At 34.9% G+C, this 22,971-nt stretch overlaps 1 protein-coding gene across 3 annotated transcripts in view; it reads left to right on the top strand.

The window, feature by feature from the left end:
• Positions 1-22,971, top strand: part of LOC110372935 (uncharacterized) — a 113,430-nt gene that overhangs the window by 38,123 nt on the left and 52,336 nt on the right. Inside the window, exon 1 of one of the 3 annotated variants that reach the window (XM_021329971.3) lies at positions 11,677-11,876. The exons of the other annotated variants lie outside the window; for them this stretch is intronic. The gene's annotated coding sequence lies outside the window, so the exon portion shown is untranslated. Of the gene's footprint in view, positions 1-11,676; positions 11,877-22,971 lie in introns of those variants that run through there. 3 annotated transcript variants of the gene reach the window in all.

The raw sequence follows: 22,971 nt of genomic DNA, 5'->3' as shown, positions 1-22,971 counted from the left end.
TCACTTTGGTGATTGTCTGTTGCAAATTTTCAACGCTTAATCCACTCTTGACAATTAAATTTAAACTGTGTGCATAACACCCAAAATGGCGCCAATTCAGCTCAGTCGTGATAGCGGAGACTATGTTACTCGCGTTGTCAGACACAACTATGGTAATTTTGTCTGTAATGTTCCAAGTCGATGCACATTTTCTTAATTGAGCTGCTAAGTTTATGGCGGTATGATGTCCAGGGAGGACTTCACACTGCAGGAGAAGCGACTTCAAAATATAGTTTTGATCGATGTAATGAGCTGTTATGGCCATATATGACTCATTTGCTTTTGATGTCCAGCAGTCTGTGGTAAGGCATACACTTTTGCTTCTTCAGTCATTTTGTTTTGTTTCATTAAAACTTGCTGGTACATTGATGGCAGTAAAGTGTTTGAAAGGTACTTACGACTAGGTAGTTGGTAAATGGGATTTAGACCATGAACAAATGCAACAAAGCCCTCGTCTTCCACAATACTGAATGGTTGAAAATCTAACATGAACAATTTCATAAGTAGTCTATTCAACCTTTCCTGTTCAGATGGTGTAATTTTTTTTCTCTGTGTAAATTGAGCTATTGTAGGTTGTCGAACTAAAGACTGCTGGATAATGTGTGGTTGTGGCAACGGATTACCCTCGGCTGAGTGACTAGCAGAAGAAGCAACAACAGACTGTTGAGTCAGATTTTGGGATCCTGCTTGATTAGAAGGGCCAGCTTCCTGTTCCAAACGTTGTTCTGAACTGTTTTGGTGCATACCCATGTTCCTACGTTCATCTTGAATTTCAACCGTAGGATGTTTTCTTAAAATATGTTTTTAAATTTGTTGAGGAAGTTTTATAGGATAATTTTACCCTGCACAGTTTACACACTGCTGTCTTTTCACCAACGGATTCAATGTCAAAATGTACCCAGACGTTGGATGTTTTTCTTAAAGTTGATGCCATTTTTTATTAATAGGTATTTAGGTAAACTGTAACCACTCATTAAATAAGAACGTTAAGTACCTACCATACGTTTTTAATATTTTAGGCACAAACTGCAAATACTAACTTGGTTTTAAAATTTGTAATACACTTCAATATTTACTACGGCATAAGTCAATTAACAAATTACACTACGTACTTCGTAAGTTCGTACGCGTAAAATAAAATTAGGTAAGGATGCTCGTCCTTTCCTAATCAAAAGTTCAATCCAAAACAATGATTCACAAAAAAACAACCTTTCGAGTCAAGTTCGCGCGCAAACTTAAACAACGAAGTGAAAGAATTGTTGCCGTTCCGTGCGCCCAGTCATACGATCGGGCAAGCCTCGCAACAGTCACACATAAGTGTCGCAACGTTGCGATTCGAACCGCCCGCCGCCGGGCCGCCGCTGCGCATTGCGATTGCGACCGAGCACACCCGAGCGGGGCCGAGCGAAACGGCCGAAAATCACCGAAGTTGGCATTCAATTCATTCATTGTCATTCGATTCGAGTAATGATTTAAAAGCATTGATGATTTTGTCGTTGTCATTGCATGATGAAATGATTTTAAAATATCGATGATTTTAACATGTGACATGATATCGGACTCATCTCTAATATGTAACGTTAAAGTTTAATTTTAATTGAGTAGTGAAACATTTAATTGATGTTGATTAATGATGTGATACCTAATATTACATAAGACTGATTATTAAATACTGAATTAAGAAGACTGATTAAACTCTGTGTTTTGATTGCGTAATAAACAACCTTATGATTCCCAACAATTCTCTAAACATCTACACAGTGAATATAGAAGATATCTCGGACTAAGCTTGAGTATAATTACATAATTAAACGAACTTACCTGAAGTGAAGTTCTATTGTAATTATACGAAGAGCTTAGCACCCACCCTTTTCATAATCATAGATTATATGCCCCTGGAAGGTTGGAAATCATAATGATACTACTAATGCTCTGAAAAGAATGACTTACAGATATAGTGTTGACAGCGGGCTGCCTTTTCGGTTTGGATACGAAGCTTTTCGCTTTCTCTAAATGTCGCGGCACACACAATGCGAGGATTGTGGAACTACACAGTGAATATAGAAGATATCTCGGACTAAGCTCTTCGTATAATTACAATAGAACTTCACTTCAGGTAAGTTCGTTTAATTATGTAATTATAAATGTAAGCTATACTTCTTATGTGTGTGATGTCAACCATTTTTCGTTACATAATTAGAGATTCAGTTTGTGTTTGTAAACACACTGACGGCAGCTTGATGTCATGAAAATCTTTATATATTAATACTAGTGTGTCCATCATCGTCATCATCCTCCTAGTCTTGTTCAAACGTTGTTTGATTTCATTGTAACATGTCTTCCTCCATACTTCTTTCTATCAGACGTCATCACACACAATCATTCCATATTCACCTTTTACCGTTTACAGAAACCACATATGTACGTACAAACTGTGCTCTGATTGTTTCGAAGTGCCAGTAACACGCGTCTTTCACTTTTGTGTCCATTTTGTTTGTATCGTGTTTGATGCGCTCACGCCGGAACTGAAAAGGGAAACTGATGGACGAGGATTGGCTTGACGTTTTGCACGGTGGTCCAGCATGGTCATTGTTTTCATGGGCAATAAGCTTTGAAATTGAAAAAAGCGTAAAGTAATAAGGTCAGATCTGGTAAATATGACCTATATTTTTTCTACAATACAATTCTGAAAAAATACTGGATTGTTAAAATGGAGATATCAACAATACCTACCTGTTATTTTTCTCTACATACGTTTTGTAATTGCATTACTAGAATTCAATCTAGACCACTAAAACACGGCATGTTGTGTGCATAAAGCAAAATGATTTCCACAGCAAATTATTCAATGGAAAATGACTAAGAAAAACAATCTACTAATTACATTTATCTCTTTGCAATCGTTTGGAATTTACACTATTCTAATAAGACCTATTAGTTACACGGTAATAATTTCCATGAGAATTCTAATTGAATAAAAAGCTTGATTCGCAAGACAATGAATGTTTAGTAACCCACTAGCTTAATCGATTGCTTATCGATATTTTTTGCGATCGTTCTTACACACATAAGATCGAGCAAATGAGCTAACATTACCGAGTTGTGCATTAGAGCTAGACACGTAATTATCGATGTCAGTAGTCGATAGTTACAACCTTACGATTATTGCAGGCGACGGTGTATGAAGCCTTGCCTTGTGGGTACTTAAATAAGGTTACTATTACTTTTGTATTAGTTGGTTAAAGGCCGTATGTGAAAAACGCCAGTACATATTCATATAGTTTCATTTGAGTATGCACCTATATGTGTGTTCGCTCTTTATCTTAAAAGCACCGAAGAGAAATGTATAAAAATTGCTCTCTCTTGTTAAATCAGTATTTTCACTTGACATAACATCATCTACAAAAGATGAGATTGATTTAAAAACGTCTGCTGTTGTCGAGTATGATTGATAAACAGTTGTCAGTAGTAGATTGATTCGATAGTTCAGCACTTACAGTTTTGGAGCTTAGCCAAGTGATCGATATTTTATTGAAACTAAACTATTTGATAGAGTGGCCCACGATTTTTCACAGTCCAAAATTAAGTGCTGACAGATACGGATAAACATTGTCAGTAAAACATTTTAATCGAAAAATATAACAAAATATCGATAAAACGACTTCACATCCCTATAACTTGCATATTATCAGTAGAGGCTTTTGCTGTTTTTAGCTTTTAACTTGATTTGAATACCGTTACCCACGAGATAGTATCATATATTTACGAATATTAAGTTTATCTAAATATACATATTTTTGCAGCTTTGTGCTACATTCTAAGCTAGCATTTGATACTCATCTGCACCTTTTACTTGCTTTTGAGCCACGTTATAAACTCGATATAATCGATTTTTATGCTTTTACATTGCCGTGAAAAATTCTGAACACCGTCGGATCTTTCTCCGATATTTTTTTGCATAGTTTATTAATTTATTTTCTTTGAGGAACTGGAAGATTACTGGTCTGAAGATTCAATTTTTTTTTATTAAAAGAAAATCTATTAACGCAGTGTAGACATTGAATGAAGAATGGCTTATTATAATAATTATGTTTCATCATTCCCCCCAGCATAGTAAGGAAAGTGTCATATCTTAGAAGAAAAATATACCACCCAAAACAAAAATGTGAAAGACTGCCAAGTTCGATAATATGGGAATGCTTCGCCTATAAAAGAAGTGAGATCTGAATAAGTACCAAGTTCCATACACATACCTCAGTTAAAAATAGTTACTTTTTAATGATGTTACTTGGCAAGTTTTCATACACCTTGTTATAAACCTACTAAACGCAATGAATCAAGTATTTAATTTTCTATTAAAACTTGCCAAGTAATCATCATTAAAAAGTAACTATTTTTATCTGAGGTATGTGTATGGAACTTGGTACTTATTCAGATCTCACTTCTTTTATAGGCGAAGCATTCCCATATTATCGAACTTGGCAGTCTTTCACATTTTTGTTTTGGGTGGGATTTCATTTATTTTTGTAAGGTTGTTTATTTTTTTTTTTTTCTTATGATGAAGTTAGTTAAAGAAATGTCTCATTTATACTATCTTTTAGATTTTTTAATATGCACTATGTTTCTTACAAAGAAATGAACTAGATTAACTAAATGGACTAGATTTACCAACTGACTAACATGACATGTTATCATATATTATGTTCGTGGATCAAAGTTACACATTCGTTATTTTCGAAAGTGATTCACACTTGGCCGTTTTCAGATTTTTACTTTACTTTGACTAAATACAAACCTTTGTACCATTCGAAGATATATTATATAAATATAGATAAATTTAGTTCGTTTTAGTTCCTTAGGGGTATAAATTTACACCGGGTATAAAACACCTTCATTATTTTGAAACCGACTCACACTTGGCCATTTTCAGATTTTTCCCTTTACCTTGACATAAAGACCTACCTCCATGCCAAATTTCAAGTCAATACGACCATTGGAAGTGGTCTAGGTTTTTGATGAGTGAGTCAGTGAATCAGTGAATAAGTGAATCAGTCAGTGAGTGTATAGTAAAAATAGCGATTTTCTGACGTCAATATCTCAAGACCTACAATAGGTATATTAATGAAATTTTGTATTTTAGATAAGTGAGGGGGTCTCAACAGATACTAGAAATTTGATATGCGTAAATAAAATAGATTTTGAGTTACAGGGGGGTCGAATTTGGCCCGAAATGGTTCGTGTAATATAACCCACGGCCGGTGTGTCGCCTTTTTTGCTCGAACTTGGCGGACACACTGCCGTGTGTCTAGACTATAATCCCAGAATTATGAGGTCTATCTGCCAGCACTTGCTAAGAGACGTGAATAATAGACCTTCTTCGTGTCCCAAGTTCCATCATTGAAGCTGATGTATAACAATAACGTACAGAATAAATTGCTCCTATTATTATGTACCATAACACTAAGAGTATAGTTATTAATATTCATGAACATGTGATGAACTGAATTAATCCATAATACCCAGTCAGCTGTTACTTGTTATTTTACGATAGAGTTTTACGTCAGAAACTATCCTTAAGGGCGCGTCTACACGGTGCATGTAGCAAGTTAACATGCGCAAGTGACCCGCGCGCACGCAACAGAGCACGCTCGCTGGTGTGTACCTTACTTTGGCATATGCTCGAGTCGACCCGCACGTTTTTAAAATGTGCCTTAACATGTGCAAGCTACTTCCACCGTGTAAACGCACCCTTATGTTATACAGTAGTAACTAGCTGAACAGACTAGTTTATCCATATTGATCGATCACCTGTCAATAGGCATTGTTTTTGTACTCACCATTAAACGTCTAACTTTGTCACAATCTTGTTTGAACCGAGCAGCTGACAATATCTGGAACTGTCAATCTAAATGTATTTGTAAGGGCTGGGTGATGCCAGTGGTTTCACCCAAGGGAACTACTTACTTACCGTAAGGAATGATTTTGACACTCACAAATAACGTAGCTTTCTAAATATGTGTTTTTGTGAAAATTCATTCTTTATATCCAGAAATTACCCCTACAATGTCACAATCATAATATAATATTGATAAGCTACACTTTCCTCAATGTATGGCTGTTATGATAGTTCCTAACAATAATCCAAACTATGATTATTATCTGAAGAAATGGCCGCTTTCTGTAAATGGGACTATGAAGTCATAGGAACATGTAAGTCATGTAAATAGTGGGCTAGAACAATGTTGAGTTTCGGCCCACAAACTAGAAGTGCCATAAAAATAAAATATACATCTTCGAAACAGCACATTTGAAAGAATTGTAGAAGAGTTACTACACTTGGATGATAGTCAGAACTGGGTCGCTTCCTGCAGTGTCGCATTACCAACTATGTCAGGGTTCCACGCGCTGGGGGAACTGAGGTCTGAATAATTTAGCTAGTTAAACATTAACTAGCTGATATCATTACGTTGAACGTTCAGATATCCCCCTTACATATGTACGTTGGGCGCCAATAACGAGGTCGGTGCCCTAACTTCCAGGAAATAGGACCTCATTTTACCCCTGCTATACCAGATGAAAGAGTTTTCTAATTCTAATCCAACATTTTTCAAACTGCAAGCAAAAAATATTTTTAACACCTAAGCGAATAGAACAACACAAATATATTTCAAAATAAACTTCACGCTGTAAAATTCCGCTGGATATTTCGAAGCTGATATAAGCTTAGTTTTATTTTTACTGGCAGAAGTAACGAGCAGTTTTCACTGGTTTTACAAAATATTCATGAATGCAAAACGTTTGATCAACACGCATGGCGTTTGTGCATCGCAGACGATACTGGTTTTAGATATAGACTGAAATTCTAGCTGTTTACCTTTGGTATTGTTGCGAGGTCAGTATTAGCTAGTATTCAGCTCATTTTGTTGTTCATCATCATCTCCCGAGCCTTTTCCAACAATATATCACCAATATACCGTAAACAAAAATAAGGAAACAAATCAAGAAGAATGGCCTTCTAGACGCAGAAAGTAAAAGCAAATGAAGCTCTCAAGTTAGAATTTAGTCGTATTTTCGCAATCAATTGAAATTATATTTTAAAACTAGCTGTTGCCCGCGACTTCGTACGCGGATCCTGTCCCTTATGCCAGCGACTACGGGGTCAGCAAAATCAAAGATCTGAATAGTCTGATATTGAATTTTAAGGGACCGAAGAGAAACGTTCTATATACTTAATTTTTGTACTTTAACAGCAAAAGCACAGCAGACTAAACAAAACGCTGAGAACTGAACCGCAATAGACGTGACCATAGGGATAAAAACAGTGATTCTAATTAGTCCGCATTTGTGTGTGGCAAAAATATTACACAAGTGTTATTACGTAAACATTATACATTATCCATTATATTACATTTAGCAATATTTTAGCACAAAACCGGGGATTGTCTTTTTTTAACGACGTCTACCGGGGATTGTCCTTGGGTTCCTTTCTATGGTGTATAAAGGGATAATCGTCGGTTTTGTGTCACCATTTCATTAAAGTTGTCTCAAAAGGGCTTCAGCGAGTTGGCTTCGGCCCCACGTTTGCCTCCCAAAATTCGGAACTCTATAGTCCCGAGGTCTGGAAGAGACATACAATATAATAATGAGATATAACGCAACAAAGTCGGAGAGTGGGGGCTCGTGACGCCACGTCTAGGTATGTAAAATTTGTACTAAGCAGTGAATTCAAGCGTTGTTGTATCTTTGTTATTATTTGTTTGTGAGAGAGAAAAGAAAAATACGTGTCTAAAAGACGGACTAATTACTTTTTTGATTCACCATACCTATTTCATAACATTCATTTCTATACATTTCAAGTGTAGTATTGCTCCTGAAGTTCCACATCAGGTGTTCCAGATTTTCGATGTTTATACGTCAATAGAGAGTGCATCAGATTGAACCACTTTTGCTAAAACGTCATATCTTCATATGCTATAGTCTAGCTGGGCTCCTGGAGTTCCATATCAGGTGTAGGTGTGGTTAAATTTTTATAAGTCAACAGAGAGTGCTTATCAGATTGAACAACTTTTGCTAAAACGTCATACCTCTATATGCTATAGTCTAGCTGGGCCCCTGGAGTTCCACATCAGGTGTTTTAGATCTTCAATTTGTGTAAGTCAATAGAAAGTGCTTATCAAATTGAACAACTTTTGCTAAAACGTCATACCTGTATATGGTATAGAGAAGCTGGGCTCTTGGGGTTCCACATCAGGTGTTCCAGATCTTAAAATTTATTATCTCAGCTGAAAATGCTCATCACATGAAACAATTTTTGCTATGGCACTATTTTTGTATCTCTTATAGTTTTGTTGGTCTGTTGGAGTTCTGCATCAGGTCTTCAAGTTTCGAAGATAAATTATAGCCTATATGTTGACCAGGCTTAATACTGATACAACAAAGAAAAAATCATTGAGATCCGTTCAGTAGTTCGGAAGATTAGCGTGTACAAATCTAAGAAGATGTATACAAACTTTCATCCCCTATTTTATCCCCTTAGGGATGGAATTTATCAAAATCCTTTCTTAAGGGTTGCCTACGCCATAGTAGCTTTATGCATGCAAAGTCTCAGTCCCATCGGTTTAAAATTGACAAAGTTTCATACAAACTTTCATCCCCTATTTTATCCCCTTGGGGGTAGAATTGATCAAAATCCTTTCTTAGCGGATGCCTACGTCATAACATCTACCTGCATGCCAAATTTCAGCCCGATCCGTCCAGTGGTTTCAGCTGTGCGTTGATAGATCACTATGTCAGTCAGTCACCTTTGAGTTTTATATATTTAGATAAATAATAAAACATATTATAAAAACATATATTTTGATTTAATCAAAATTCTAATTGGCTTATTATAATTTTTGAAACGATTTATAAATCAAATTGCCAAATTGATAATTTTAATTACTAACTGTTTCCTTTAATCCACAGTTAGTTTACAAGCATCCACCAGAGCGCTGGTACCAGGAAGGCATAAAAACAAGACAGGCATAACTTTCGCCCGCTCCGATAAACAAACGGTTTCAGGAGCCCGTTGGAGCGTCGCCGAATGCTTAATTAATCGTAGTGGAAGACTGGAAGCTAGCGATCTATGAGCACCACTTGAGCGGAACGATGATAAAAACAATACAACTTCGGAGTATAGACTGCTTTGACTTTTATTGGAGACCTTCATTAACGTAGTTTAAGTCTTAATTAACGAACGCGTAGGCTCTGTAACTAATCAGAATAAGTTACACACAACACATTTATTCAATAGACATTTCAATACTGTTTACCACACGGTTTTACAGCACAGAAATTAGTAGTCTATACTCGATTATTTATTAACGTTTGACTATGTTAAACACTTGATACAGTAGCATTATAAAAAATTATAATTATTTTTAACTGGATTGACCTATGGTAGCTATACGATAAATGTGTCTCGATGCTCCCTCTTTTGGCACAGGCACTAATTTGGCATACAACTTCACTTAACTAAAATACCCGTAGGCGAATACAAGTTGACTACTCAAACTTTACCTTTTGCCAGCAATTATACTAATGAACTAACAAACTAAAACTGCTAACAACTTATCTAATAAACTATGTACTCAAATTGATAAAAGCTCTTACAGAGAATCAGGTGTTTAGTCTACCGTAGTTTTGCTAGAAACGGATTACTTAGTACTGCCCGGTCTGCCGAAGCTTAAAGCAATTTCTGTGAATATATTTGCACCAGTGTTTGTCCTTAAGGTAAACCGCAATGCCACATGTGTTAAGTTATTACTAGAATTAAGTTAAGTTTAGTGGGTTAAGTCATTAAGATATTAATAAAATACCTAAATTGTAACGTTGTCATTTGAAATTGTTGTATAGTTTAATTGCGTTGCGTTGTCTACAGCTGCTATATGGAATTACCTTAACTGGAAAGCATCGTGATAGTTGCACATAAATCTTTTATTTGGTTTCCTCCTGTTTACATTGTATTTTTAACTTGTTTTGAGATCTCCACCTTCACCTTCCTTTATAAAACCATTGGCATCAATCAGTCACCTCCAAACCCCAACATAGTTGCGAAAAAGGCTTGGAGGATGATGGTATCAGTCAGTCACATAGCGTGAAACTGAATTCAGCTTTCTAAATAATCGCTGCTCTTGTGATCGCATATTCTGGGGCTTTAGTATTTGACAGTGGGCGAATGGATTACAACGATTAGTTTCGTTTGACGTCATTCGGAAAGGTATAGGTAGCATTATACAGTTTGCACGTTCATGATAGATGGTTACGTGTATCCTTTCCGTGTTTGTTGATATTTCTTATGTAATGGAAGTCACAACCAGAATCAATAAGTAAGTTATGAAAAATGTTTCGCAAGACATATTAATCTAAAAATAAATAATTATCAGTTTTTATTGCAGTGTGTATAAGATTAATTTGTGCGAATGCATATTAGGTTCCTACATAAACTATTTATTTGGAAATGTTTATGGATAAAATGTAGGTACCCTACATACATACTGATGAGTCCTTTCCTCATTACAATAATGAGTTACCCCAGGCGTTTATGCCTTATTCATAATATCATTCAGGTTCAGTCCGCATAGAGAAGTACTAGGCGCACATAAAACACGAAGGCTGTACCAACCGGGTCAGGGACACCGCATAGAGTTAGCGCCAAAACACTTTTACTCTAGTGCTCGAACGCGGTACAGAAACAAGACACCACGCAATGTCATACTTTATTCCAATTGCAGAGTTTCTAGTTTCAATTTCGTCTACTTCAAAAGAATTGTGCAAAATACTGTCCAACGCACACCCAGTTTCCGTGTTCAGCGACATTCTTGTTATGGGAAATCGTTACTAATTATATTTTCTTAACTATTCATTCGTGCCAAGATCTAAGCTTTAATACTCTATTGTTAAAAGATTTTCTAAGATAGCAGACATTAACAGGCTCGTCCCATTGTTCTATGGAAACTATTATGTCATCTAGATTTACGATAAATTAGAGGTCCCGTGAAACTGGTGCTTCCTCGTTTGTGTTAACTATAGTCTGTTTTTTAATCTCGTAGACTAAATTGACACTTGCAAAATGTCAAACTTTCTAATAATTTTGCTAGCTCTGTGGTGCAGTGTTGTACTTACGATACCGGTTCGTTGAATCGTAACTTTTTTCAATAAGTCATCCTGAAATAATGGGCTTATCCTTGATGATTACGCATGGCTTTGCGCGGTCAGATATCCCTGGCAGTTTGTAGCACGTCGTACAGCCATGTGTACGTACGTGAATTTTAAATATAAAACTTTGAATGAATATTAAATTCGTCTATTATAGATAAAAAGTTACGATTCAACGAACCGGTATCGTAAGTACAACACTGCACCACAGAGCTAGCAAAATTATTAGAAAGTTTGACATTTTGCAAGTGTCAATTTAGTCTACGAGATTAAAAAACAGACTATAATGTCTTACTGCATAATATTATTTATACGTTGCTCTTTTCGTGAAGCGCATTGCTGGTGCTTTATCGAATAAATTAACAATGCACGTAGATAATCGTAATGTATGTTAAATAGCCGCGGTTCATTCGATAAGCCTTGTCGCCGGCGAATCCACTGTGAACACAGCAGCCTGCCAGTCGCGGTTTGGCGCGCAAACCGAACGGACGTGTCATCAGTGTCGTAGTATTTCGTATCGCGACGCGGTATTAGAAAATATGGATTAAATTTTGTGTTGTGTGAATGATTACAATAATAGTGAATTGGATTTGACTGAATCGCGTGTGGACGTAATTGGCTTTTCACGTAAAAGTTGAAAGGTAATTTTTATTGCTGTATTTTTTGTAGTAGCGGTTGCGTTGGATGATTGTATGTTCAATGTGTTTGTAATTAGAAACTTTGATTAGAAGTTTCTTTATTAATTTTAAGTCTAGTGGCACTAAGTATTCAAGGACATCATTATTGTGAACAGGATCTAAAGAACGCACTGTGTTTAAATATGAAAAAAAGACAACAACATCATTCACTTATTGAAGGTCGATCGCCAAAATGACCAGATATTATTCATATTAAGTTCTTATTTTATTGTACCTCAATACTCAAGAATAGCCTTTGAAGATATTTAAATGGGTGCAATAAAAACGTGAGACTATTCGTTCGTCGACCTTACCGTAAGGGATGATTCAAGAACCGTGGACCCCTTGGAAGGGAGCAAAAAAACATGTCTAAAAAAACTTTTTAACATTCAAGACAAACCCTTTACCTTCTCGTAAAGTTACCTGTATTTATAACTTTCTAAATAGGAAGTTATAGCATAGGAATTTGTAATTTACTGCGTATTAGGCTATAATTCATTTTGCACGTAGATAGTTTTCATTCTTATAGGTGTTAATAACTCAAGGCACTTTTATCACGTACAGTACTTAGTTTTGATACATTCATCTTCTTTATTACGAGTTATAAAAATTTTACTAAAAAACCTTTAGAATAATCCTAAAGGTTCAAGGATACCGCAAGGTAAATTGCATCGGATTTTTCAATGATTCATTGTTTTCTCGGGCTCGGCCAAATGAATGTGCACATCTTTACTTGCGTCACGACCTGTGGTTTCACTTGCAATTTTCCTTCATATTCTCATGCCAGTATTTTAGAAATGAAAATCTTGCCGGCAAAAAGTGACTGCTCCAAATTTTTCTCCCAGCATTATAATATCACCGCTTTCAATAGCAAAAAGACAGTCAAATCTTCACTCAAAGTCAAACAATGTTTTTTTTTGTGTATCAACAACCTCTCTCCCGTTCACTTACATTCTAATCGATACGGATTTCTTAATCTTGAGGTCGTTCCACTAAGCAAATACGAGCTTCTCAAAGAAATTCTCTTTTCATTTTTGCATCTGTCTAGCATTTATTGCAAAAAGAATTGCACGCTTTGTATTAATGTATTTTTTCTCGGACCTTTAAAAGCGGACCTTGGTTTTATTTGCTTGTGTTTACTCAGTGATTTTCCTTTTTAAGTCTACAGTAATATAATTGAGCTCATTCTTTATTGTGTTCGTTGCAGAAACTATTTACACGGATCTGAATAAAAAATAGTCCTTTACTTACTTCGTCTTTTCTATTGCGTTGTTACTTACATTAGCACTAATAATACCATTACCTATTATGTCTGCAGCTCTAATACCTGATCTAAGTATAAACTGGACACCTGTTTAGTACAACCTTGAGATTCGATTGATCTAGTTCAACTGGTGTCGTTTGTTTTGCTCCTTATGCATCCGTGATATTGTTTTCTACTGGTCAGTCTCCTTAGCTATTAGTAAATGGTTTTCCTTCATTCATCATACCATATTTGGCTGTCCTAATTACTAACCCATAATCCTCTTTTATTATTTACCGACATACTTGATGACATTCGTTACATTAAGCAGAGAGGGAGGGATTAGTTCTACTCCACGTGACATATGCAAACTAAGCGTGTAGGTGTCACGTTTTGAATAATTAACGTACGAGTTTCCTTACAGGGAAGCCAATAAATCACTGTAAATGCTATTTTAAAGACAAAAATGTTAAAGACAAAAGGAAAGAAATAAGTGAATATGGAGCAACCATTAACTGCAAATACTCAAGCATTCTCGAGAGATAAAGAATTTAGACGCCTCTATCTTTTTTTCGTTCACATGATAAATGGACCACAACATCAAAAGAAATTCACTTCTGAATAGTAGAAAAGCTATCCCATTTGGGGTACCCAAAATGTGACATTGTGTGGGTGTTTCCCGACAGCGTTAAAATTGTATTTTAGATGGGACCTCTAAATGTATTTTAGCTTTATTTTTGAGGATCTTAACTCAAATTCACGATGCTCTCCATCTAATTGGATGGCTTGTTAAAGGGTGCTTTAATGGGTTCAGAAGATTAGTGTTGTGGTTAGAAATTGGTCTAATGAAGAGTTTCCTTCAATATAATCATAGCTACTGAAGTTACTTTTTAGTATCACTTTTCCATAAATATTTTCAGTAAAACTTCGTTATTGCAACACGATCGTCTGCAATAAATTGAGTATTTAAGGAATTACTTTAAATTACGATTTCATACACGTTCCTATTCTTATGCCAAAATTCCTTAAGCTAGTTTTGGGGATCACCCAACAATTATGATGTTAAATATGCAGAAACTGCCGTGAAAGCAGAATGAATTGATTATAAATTGATACTTTAGCCTAGATAAAAAATCGATACGAAATCGATACTTGAAATTATAGCATCCTTGCAACTCTGCGGTATCGCAATATTTACCCAATAAGCCGATCGTATATGGCTTCATCCGTCCGTCAATGCATTATGTCGGCTACTTAGTACATCCGTAGTATACACCATGAAGTTGTAGGATTCGAATAACTGGTACAATAAATACTAGCAATGAAATAAGGTTAAATTAATCGAAGGCTTTTCTCAAATCTTTGCAAAATATGTACAAGATCACTATTTTATATGGTTCAACTAAATGTGATTTACTGGTGTATGTTGATTGCAATTCTAATATGTATGCTCAAAATATTCATTGGTTCATAACAAAAGATTCCTTAACGATTTTGTTCTCAAAATATCCCTAACAAAGTACCTATTTATTGCCTAGTAATAAAACGTACAGTATTCTCAAGCCTAAAGCCACTTTAGGATTTCAAAAGCGTCTCAAAGCATTGACCTGACAAGATAATGGAATCCCGTCAACCATCATGACCTTTCTAGTGTAAAAGAAAAAGCGGTGACAATCGTTCATGTCGAGTTACCCTAGTATTCAGAGTGTGTCATTGTCGATACAGACATACATACAGATAGATTGATGTACTTCTAGTTTTTGTTGCTAGTGTTGTCAATGTGAATGACGATCATATTGGTGAACTATGGGATTGTTTGTTTTATTCTCTGGGGGTAATGAGTAATGATGCCTGACATTGGTTTCGATTTTAATGGTCTTTATTTTATTTCGTTACAGACTTTACTGTGTTTGTTTATTAAGTATCTTAATGCTGGCATATTCTAAGACTCCTGTGTTGCAAACGGCTTACCTTGTACTATGAACCCAAATTCAAATCTGATTTGATCATCTCAGAGCTCGAAAGCCTTCAAGAACAATTAAACTGTTTGTCTGCATATTCTAAGGAGCTAAAAAACTCATAAACATCTGAACTACTTTGTTGCCGTAGTCAAGCTCTTTTTGCGTCATAAAACTTGAACATTGACAGTCTTTCTTTATTCTTTAGCGATATCAATGTAACTGAACTACGGGCTTACTGATGGTAGTTTAAAAAGTATTTCAAGGAACTTAGTTCGTAACTTTAAGTCGCCGCTTAAACAAGTTTAATGAAGCGGGTTACTTGTACTGGTTGGGGAGTCTTTTTATTTTCAATTTATCTATGACATTCTTTAATCTGTTGCGGGTTTTGGTTGACTGAAATATTGGTTTAATTATACCCTGTTACGTTAATAAAGCATATAAAAAAGTTATTGGGATTAGGTGAAGGGGTTAGCAAGCTATGTTTCAAATCAATATTAATGATTCCATCCATTCATAATTAATATCAACGTATGAATGTAATTGCGTATTGATGAACACTTATTCTGCAAAATATGTTTTCAATATGTTTTAATACTTTAGGTTTACGTTTGTTTGTATGTAAAACAAAATAAAATTACGCAGGTGATTAATCTCCATACGACACAATATTTGAACTGGATCATACTGAAATTGGATCCGTGAAAAAGAGGATTAAGTCCCGTTTTTGTTTGGTTTGGCTTCCATATTTTGTTCGTTTGTTGTTGAAAAATAATAATGACGTTTATTTTTGAGTTTATAATATGATACAATTTATACGTGAATGTTTTATGTGCAACAATTTCATTGCTATTTTATATCTATTAGCTGCTTTGGTGACTGCTATCGTACGGAAGTTCTTCTTGAAGCTAAATCATTAAATTTGTGTTTTTTAAGAAGGACTTTCCTTCAACAAATAAATAAATGATTTATGGTTACTTATCGATTAAATTATTTCCTATCTTTTCAATGTTTATTGTTGTTTTTATGTATTTTAATCGATCTGTTTACATTGACCTTCATAAACTACGCACTGAATGTCATATTATTGCGCATTTTCATATTTTTTACGATTTTCACAAAGTATACACCGTAAAAAATTCAAATACTTACCATTATAAGAAAAAAAAGTTTATTGCTAAATTACCTATTCCGTATTAATTAATGTTTTAATGGATGTATTATTAATACCTACTTTGTGTATTACCTGCCAAAGATACGTAGACGTATGATGCAACTCGTGTGCAGGTACTCGTTAAATTAACTTATAATGATTGCTCGTGACTCATGAATCATATGATGCAGTTTAATTAGAATTTCTGCGCGTTTTTAATGTTATTAACTTTTAACCGTACTCACACGTGGTACTTAGTTAAATCGGTAATTTATTTACTGGTATATTATTAGATGTTACGTTTGTAATTTTTTTCTTTGTTATTAAGTCCGATATTTATAGCTGGATGACTTTATGCAGCGTCTAAACTAGACAGACTACCTCTTTTCACCGTTGCCTTAGGGTTCTTGCATTGTAATATAATATATCATTGTAATTACATAAGACAAAAAAAAAATAGAGTTTACGTTTTTATTTTGCAAAAAAGAATAATGCAATCTAAACACACATTTTACTGACCTTCACAAAAATTATGTATTCTTTAATTACTTTATCTTAAACCATTATTTAATTCATTGAAAAAGACCTCTAAACTCACAAAGTTAACTAAACAATTTTCGTCCCATACTTCATGACTAACAATGCAAAGATTAGCTTGATTAAGTGCCTTTATCAATATAATTATTTGCTAACTTCGCTTTGAACAATGGGCTTTATATTACGTTAGTTATGTTAAAGACTTTTCTGTAGTTTTAGGCTTTTAATTAAAAGGCTTATCGTAAAAAGACTTTCAAAGTGCCTAAGCTTAGGATAAGAGATCTAATAGCTATTTAGGTCCAAAATCACTGACAACGTCAGTTTTTTTTTAAGAACTTTTATAAATTTTCGCGTTCCATTTTCAAAATAAACAATTGTTTTAAGAAAAAAACGGACGTTTATGTTATCGGTGAACCAGCCCTCAAAGCATATTTACTACTTGGTAAGAAGACAATACCCTACCCATAGAACAATAGAAAATATAAATAAGGGGATAAGTCAATAGAATAGCTTTGAGAACTTCATAATTAACCTGAGGTTTTCTTTTATTGAAAAAAAAAACACCAGTTTTGGATCGCGTCAAGCTGTCGTCACGTTATCTTTTGTTTTTAAATAAAAATCGATTTATTTACGTATAATCCTATGGCATGGTATATCCAAGGCAAGGCACATGTAATCCTGTGATGAGTAAGATCGAAAAGTTAGTTTATTTACCTTAATCTTAAATACAGTTTCAATGAAGTCTTCACTTTGATTGAAAACAGTACTTAGGTATTGCACAGTTTAATTTTATTAACTTGTCCGGTTATTTATCTTCGGACTAACACTTTGATCTCAATGTTTATTGAAAGAACATATCAAAAGCAACACTTACAAATTGTTTATATTATGTTTCTTTGAATATTTTTATTTCAATGAAGAAAGGAAGTTTTGATACTTGATCGAGTACAATAAAAATGTACTCAAATGCCAACGACCTGTGCTTGATTACTCATTGCTTTGTAAACTTTTTAATCGTTTTATTTGGCATTCGCTGAGACCTTACCTCTGCCGCAAAATGATGCATTAACATTATGTCTACAATAATGGGTATTATAAAGAAGAAAATAATTGTTTGTTTGTAACATAAAAGCTCCGAACGTGCTCAAATGATTTGAGAAACTATTTCGCAGCTAAGAAGCTACACTTTCAGTGAAGCGACAGGCTATATTTTATCCAGGTAAGGGAATTAATTTCCACGGACAAGGGTAAAACCGCGAGAAACAGCCAGTTACTCAAATAAAACGGCGAAGCATGTTTGTATGTTAACATTTGTATTCTTCCTCAAAACAGGTTTCTCTAACGTGACTCGTTTAACAACCGGTGCCAATAGATTCGTGTAAATAGTGCAAAGTGATACAAAGTGGAACATTGCTCCACTGCTGACACTTCCTACTGTGAACTAACAAATTGACATAACCGTACCACTTTAAATAAAGAACTAATTACCGAACGAAATGTACACGATAGATTTCAGCCACTCCTACGCATGGTTCAATGAACTCCTCATTGAATTCGCGATGTCAATGACATTAATAGGGTTCATTGAATTTATAAGTTCGAAAACGATATATTTTTAAGTCTTGTTTGCAAAAAGTCCAAAAGAATTTGGGAATTTCATTAAAACGGTTTATTGCTCTTGAATTTTTAAGTTAATATTTTGACTTTGAGGTATGGAATTTAAATTCTTTTGGTGGGTTGCACGTTGCACCATATAATGACGATCACTACACAATAACCAGCTGTTCAATCTCTGATGTGACCAATTGGCGGCAATTTGACGGCTGATTATAATTTGGCTAGCGTTATAGTTACATGGGGCAACCCACCTTGACATATTTTCAATTCCTTATTTATTTTTTTCATCATACAATAAACCGTTAAATCTGTCGTTACATTTCTTTTACGTAATTTATATCGGAAGCAAATGTCTTAAGTCATATCTCTTGGCAACTAGATCGGCCAGTCTAGATATATGTAGTGTTAGTTTCGCATCACTGACCGCAGTATAATATCCTTTCCCAACTAGGTCAGTTCTATTCCTAGTTATAATTCTTAGAGGTCAGATGACGTATAGACTGGCGTTGTCCCGTGGTTCCAATCTCTCGTGGTTTGAATTCCGCATTGTATCAATCGTCCCTCGTATTTCTTTTGTTAATTGGCTCCTGAAATCTTCTTCGTCTTCTCGCCTTTGCGGTTCTTGAAATGAAAGTTAGTGTTATAGAAAGCGTTTGGAAACAGTCCAAAAAAATCCTTAAATATTCTAGATCCAAGTTCAAATATTATTACATACTAACGGACAAACAGGTCTTTAGCAGTCTGTATATCTGTGTTTATTAAATAGATTACGCCTTTATATTACATAATTGTCTTCCGAATAATACCTTAAATTCAAGGGTGGGACTAACAATTTCCTTCGATAACGTCTGTTGACTCAATGTCAACTATTGTTATCTGTACAGGTAAAAGTTAAATAACCTTGTACCTGTTTGCAGGTTTTTTAAAACCTTCTTATTTGTTTTTTTTTACACCTCTTCGCTGTAGTTGGTTATTAGTCATTGAATTCTCCGCTTCAAGGGGGACCTAAGATTACATATTTCCTTTTTTCATGAACGATTTTTATGTCCGCTACTGTAACCTGGAGAAACTTGATAGTTATGAAGTGTAATTAAAAATTAATGACTTCGGTAACAAAGTTGTGACACCACTAAGACATTTGTGCCGCAATTTAGAAATAAAAAACTTTAAGATTGAAAAGTGGGACACCCAGTCATTAAGGTCAGACAGTCTAATAGTATTAACTAATGGTAAAGCTAGATTATGATATAGTATTTCACAGAAAACAAATTCTTCTTTGTGGCAACTAATGAACTTACAGTTGGATGTTTCAAGCCTATAATTTTCTATCATTCCGAAACAAATAATTTTTATAGGTCCAAAATAGGTTTGTTGGTCTGTATCTGTGATTATACAACTTCTAAGGTACAATTACTCTGAGACGTGACCAGGTCAGTATCATATCTTTTCTGTGGTGTGACTGACTGTTGGTGCTTCCAAAGATAAAGATACTTTGAGTGATGGTAAACTCGGAACATCTCAAATAGCGTAGGTATATAAACATGTCTTAAGTTTAACTGTCTTCATATTCTGTGTAGTTTCCACACTATTCTTAGACCACAAAATCTTTAGAATTTTCAGTCTTAACAATATCTATCTTCGTCTTATTTAATTTACTTGGTGGAACAGTTCCGTTATGTTGCATATGACAGCCTTCCTTAAGTACCTCTTTATCAATCACACTCGTAGCACACATATCATCATCATAATTGCCATTACTTACATAAATGCCTTCAATTATCTTAATAGTCATAAGTGGTGCATTGATATGGCAACTTAAAGAATTATATGGTGCGATAATTATAAGCGTGGGTACAACATCCATTATTTATTACCCTATTAATCGTAGCGTTAATTTTATTACAGGATGTATTTGTTTTAAAACCTAATTAGTATAATTTTCCTTCCTTGGTAAATGTACTTTCCCTTTTATTATCAGGAAACTGTACTGTACAATTAAATAAATTGAATAATAATATATTTTCCTGTATCAAGTACTTACTGCTACTACGCACTATCTTAAGATTGTAGATTTAAGGTAATGTAATCTTCTTTTAACGTCAACAATCACAATAAAATGTTTTGTTTAGATACACTTTCGTGTAAAGGAATATATTCGCATAAGTTCGATTTGATCGCCCCAAAGTTAGCATTCAAACGAGAAGAGACTTCACAACAAGCAAATTTGCAATTCGATAAGAGCTATATTCCTCTGCACAATGTAAGAAAGTTTTAAAAGGGCTCCCTGAATTCTCGCTTCAATACAGAGCGCTTGAATCGGTCTACGGGGACTCCCGTTACTGTGTTAGGGTTTGTACATATCTGCAGGCATTGAGTGTGCCGAACATAGCTTAGTTGAGAAAAATCATTCTTTCATACACTTTTGTAGATGGACATAGGCATGGCATATCTAGTGTCCATTCTTGCATTCTCATTTTTTTTTTCTGTATCGCCTCGTGTCTGTGGCAAGTCAAATACTATCATTTTACTCCTTCTTACTCCTTCTTTTCTACAAGTTTGTCTGTTCTTGCTGGGTACCATTTATTGTTGTTGCTATCTCTCGTTGCGCACTAGATGTGACCTAAGCCTTAGATTCAACACGGTTCGTTCAAAGAATATGTCTTTCGGTTCGCTTTCCAATGGCTTGGTTATAAAACTTCTCGTTGCTGTCCCTTGTGACCTTTGAATAGCGTTGATCCCGCGGTCAAATAAATTGTACAGTGTAGAAATCTGGCTTGGGCTGTAACAGGATCCCTGGTTTGTTTAGGCTCGTGTGAGAAAATAACACTCAGTCTTAAATATTTAATTTAAATGTTTTTTGAAGAAACATAAATGAGGTAAAAACTGGCTATAGTCAAACTTAGTTAAATCAACAAAAGTCTCAAAGTACCTTAACTGGTGGTTTATCTATTTTTCCTTTACAAATGAAAACATAAACTCCTGGAAGAAGTTCTCAGAATCCAGCCATATGACAAATATATCCAACATAATATTCAATTAGCACTTTGAATGCATGGTCAACAATATTCACGCGATCAAATCAAGCTCAATTAAAACTAACTGTACGTAAATGCAGTTATCGCCACACGACGTCTTAACGACGCTCCTTGGAGATTAGCAATGCAAATTCACTTAAAACGATAGTTCACACGTTTTTATTTATCATCAAACATTGGCTTAGTAGCTTCATTCGCAATGTTTAATGTTTCTTGAGCAAAAACTTCTGTTGTAGTATGTAAATCCTTAATCTTAAAGGTCAATGTTGCTAATATAGCTTTAGTAAATACAGAAATATAAAATACAACAGAATATACACTAGCTATAAAAAAAATAAATAAAAGCAACCAAAAAAGAACCCATTCATTCAAATATTACCAAAAATATGCTTCACATCAAAAATAGTAGTTCAAACACAAAATATTTCACATACAGTGTCAATATTTGTTTGAAACCGAAACTGCGCTTCACACGAGCGTTTTGTAACAGCCGACGATGACGTTGCGTGATCGCTGCGCGTTTATAACGTTTGTGTAACGTTCTCCAGTGTCGCTTTTATTGTTATAGGGAAACACGCAAAATATGGCTTAGTGTACTGTGTAGCTGTAGCAAATATAGTTAGTGCAGTAGTTCAGGAGGTACGGAAGTAGTTGGGGAAAATGGTTTTATTGAATCCGGGGTTTTTAATCCTCAATAACAAATAAATCCACATAAAACTCACAGACAATATGCCACAATGCTTATAAATGTTCCTGGTCAATGCCTTAATGCAAGAAGTTTATTTGTACCAGATTGATCTAACACTAAAACGAGGGCGTGGAACTTTTATGTCACCGTACCCTAAGAACATGTTCTTTTAACAATATAACCTACAAAATGATACATATCGGTAGAAAATCAGTAGGAGAAGTGAGGCTCACGAAAATATTAAAGATGCTATTGCCTTAGAACGAGGTGTGCTATCCCAGGAGTATTCCTCGAAACACGCTAGGGTTATTGCCATAGAAAACAAGCATGGAACAAGCCAAGATACTTCTATGTTTTATTTATTTAGTCCTGTTACGTTTTCTTTAACAAGCAGTAATACGGAAGAGGAAAGGATCGTATATTTTGTTATTGTTGTAAATATTTACACACAATAGATTTGTTTTAGTGTTACAGAAGACCATCCTTTCTGAGGAAAGTCAAAGAGAGCAAATGAAGAAGGTATCCATACGCTATAGGTTACATATTCCACCTTTAAGGAATTGGTCGACTTTATAACCTATAGGTACGCCACGTTTGTTCATGTTCAGGATGGATGGACTTCCTTCCGTAAACAATGTAAGGATATAATATAAAGAACGTAAAATTCCGCGAAATATTTCCTTGAGGCAAAATGTTGATAGATTAACAAAATAACTTTTGGAGTCATCTGACCTCTTCTTCGACCACAATCGTGGACTAATCGACTTTGTCTTCACAAGCTGACCTTATACCAAGCTTAATGTAAGTACCTACCAACGCGCGGTGACC

This window comes from Helicoverpa armigera, chromosome 3 (assembly GCF_030705265.1).
Source record: "Helicoverpa armigera isolate CAAS_96S chromosome 3, ASM3070526v1, whole genome shotgun sequence".
NCBI lineage: Eukaryota > Metazoa > Arthropoda > Insecta > Lepidoptera > Noctuidae > Helicoverpa > Helicoverpa armigera.
This window is presented reverse-complemented; position numbering and strand designations above follow the sequence as displayed.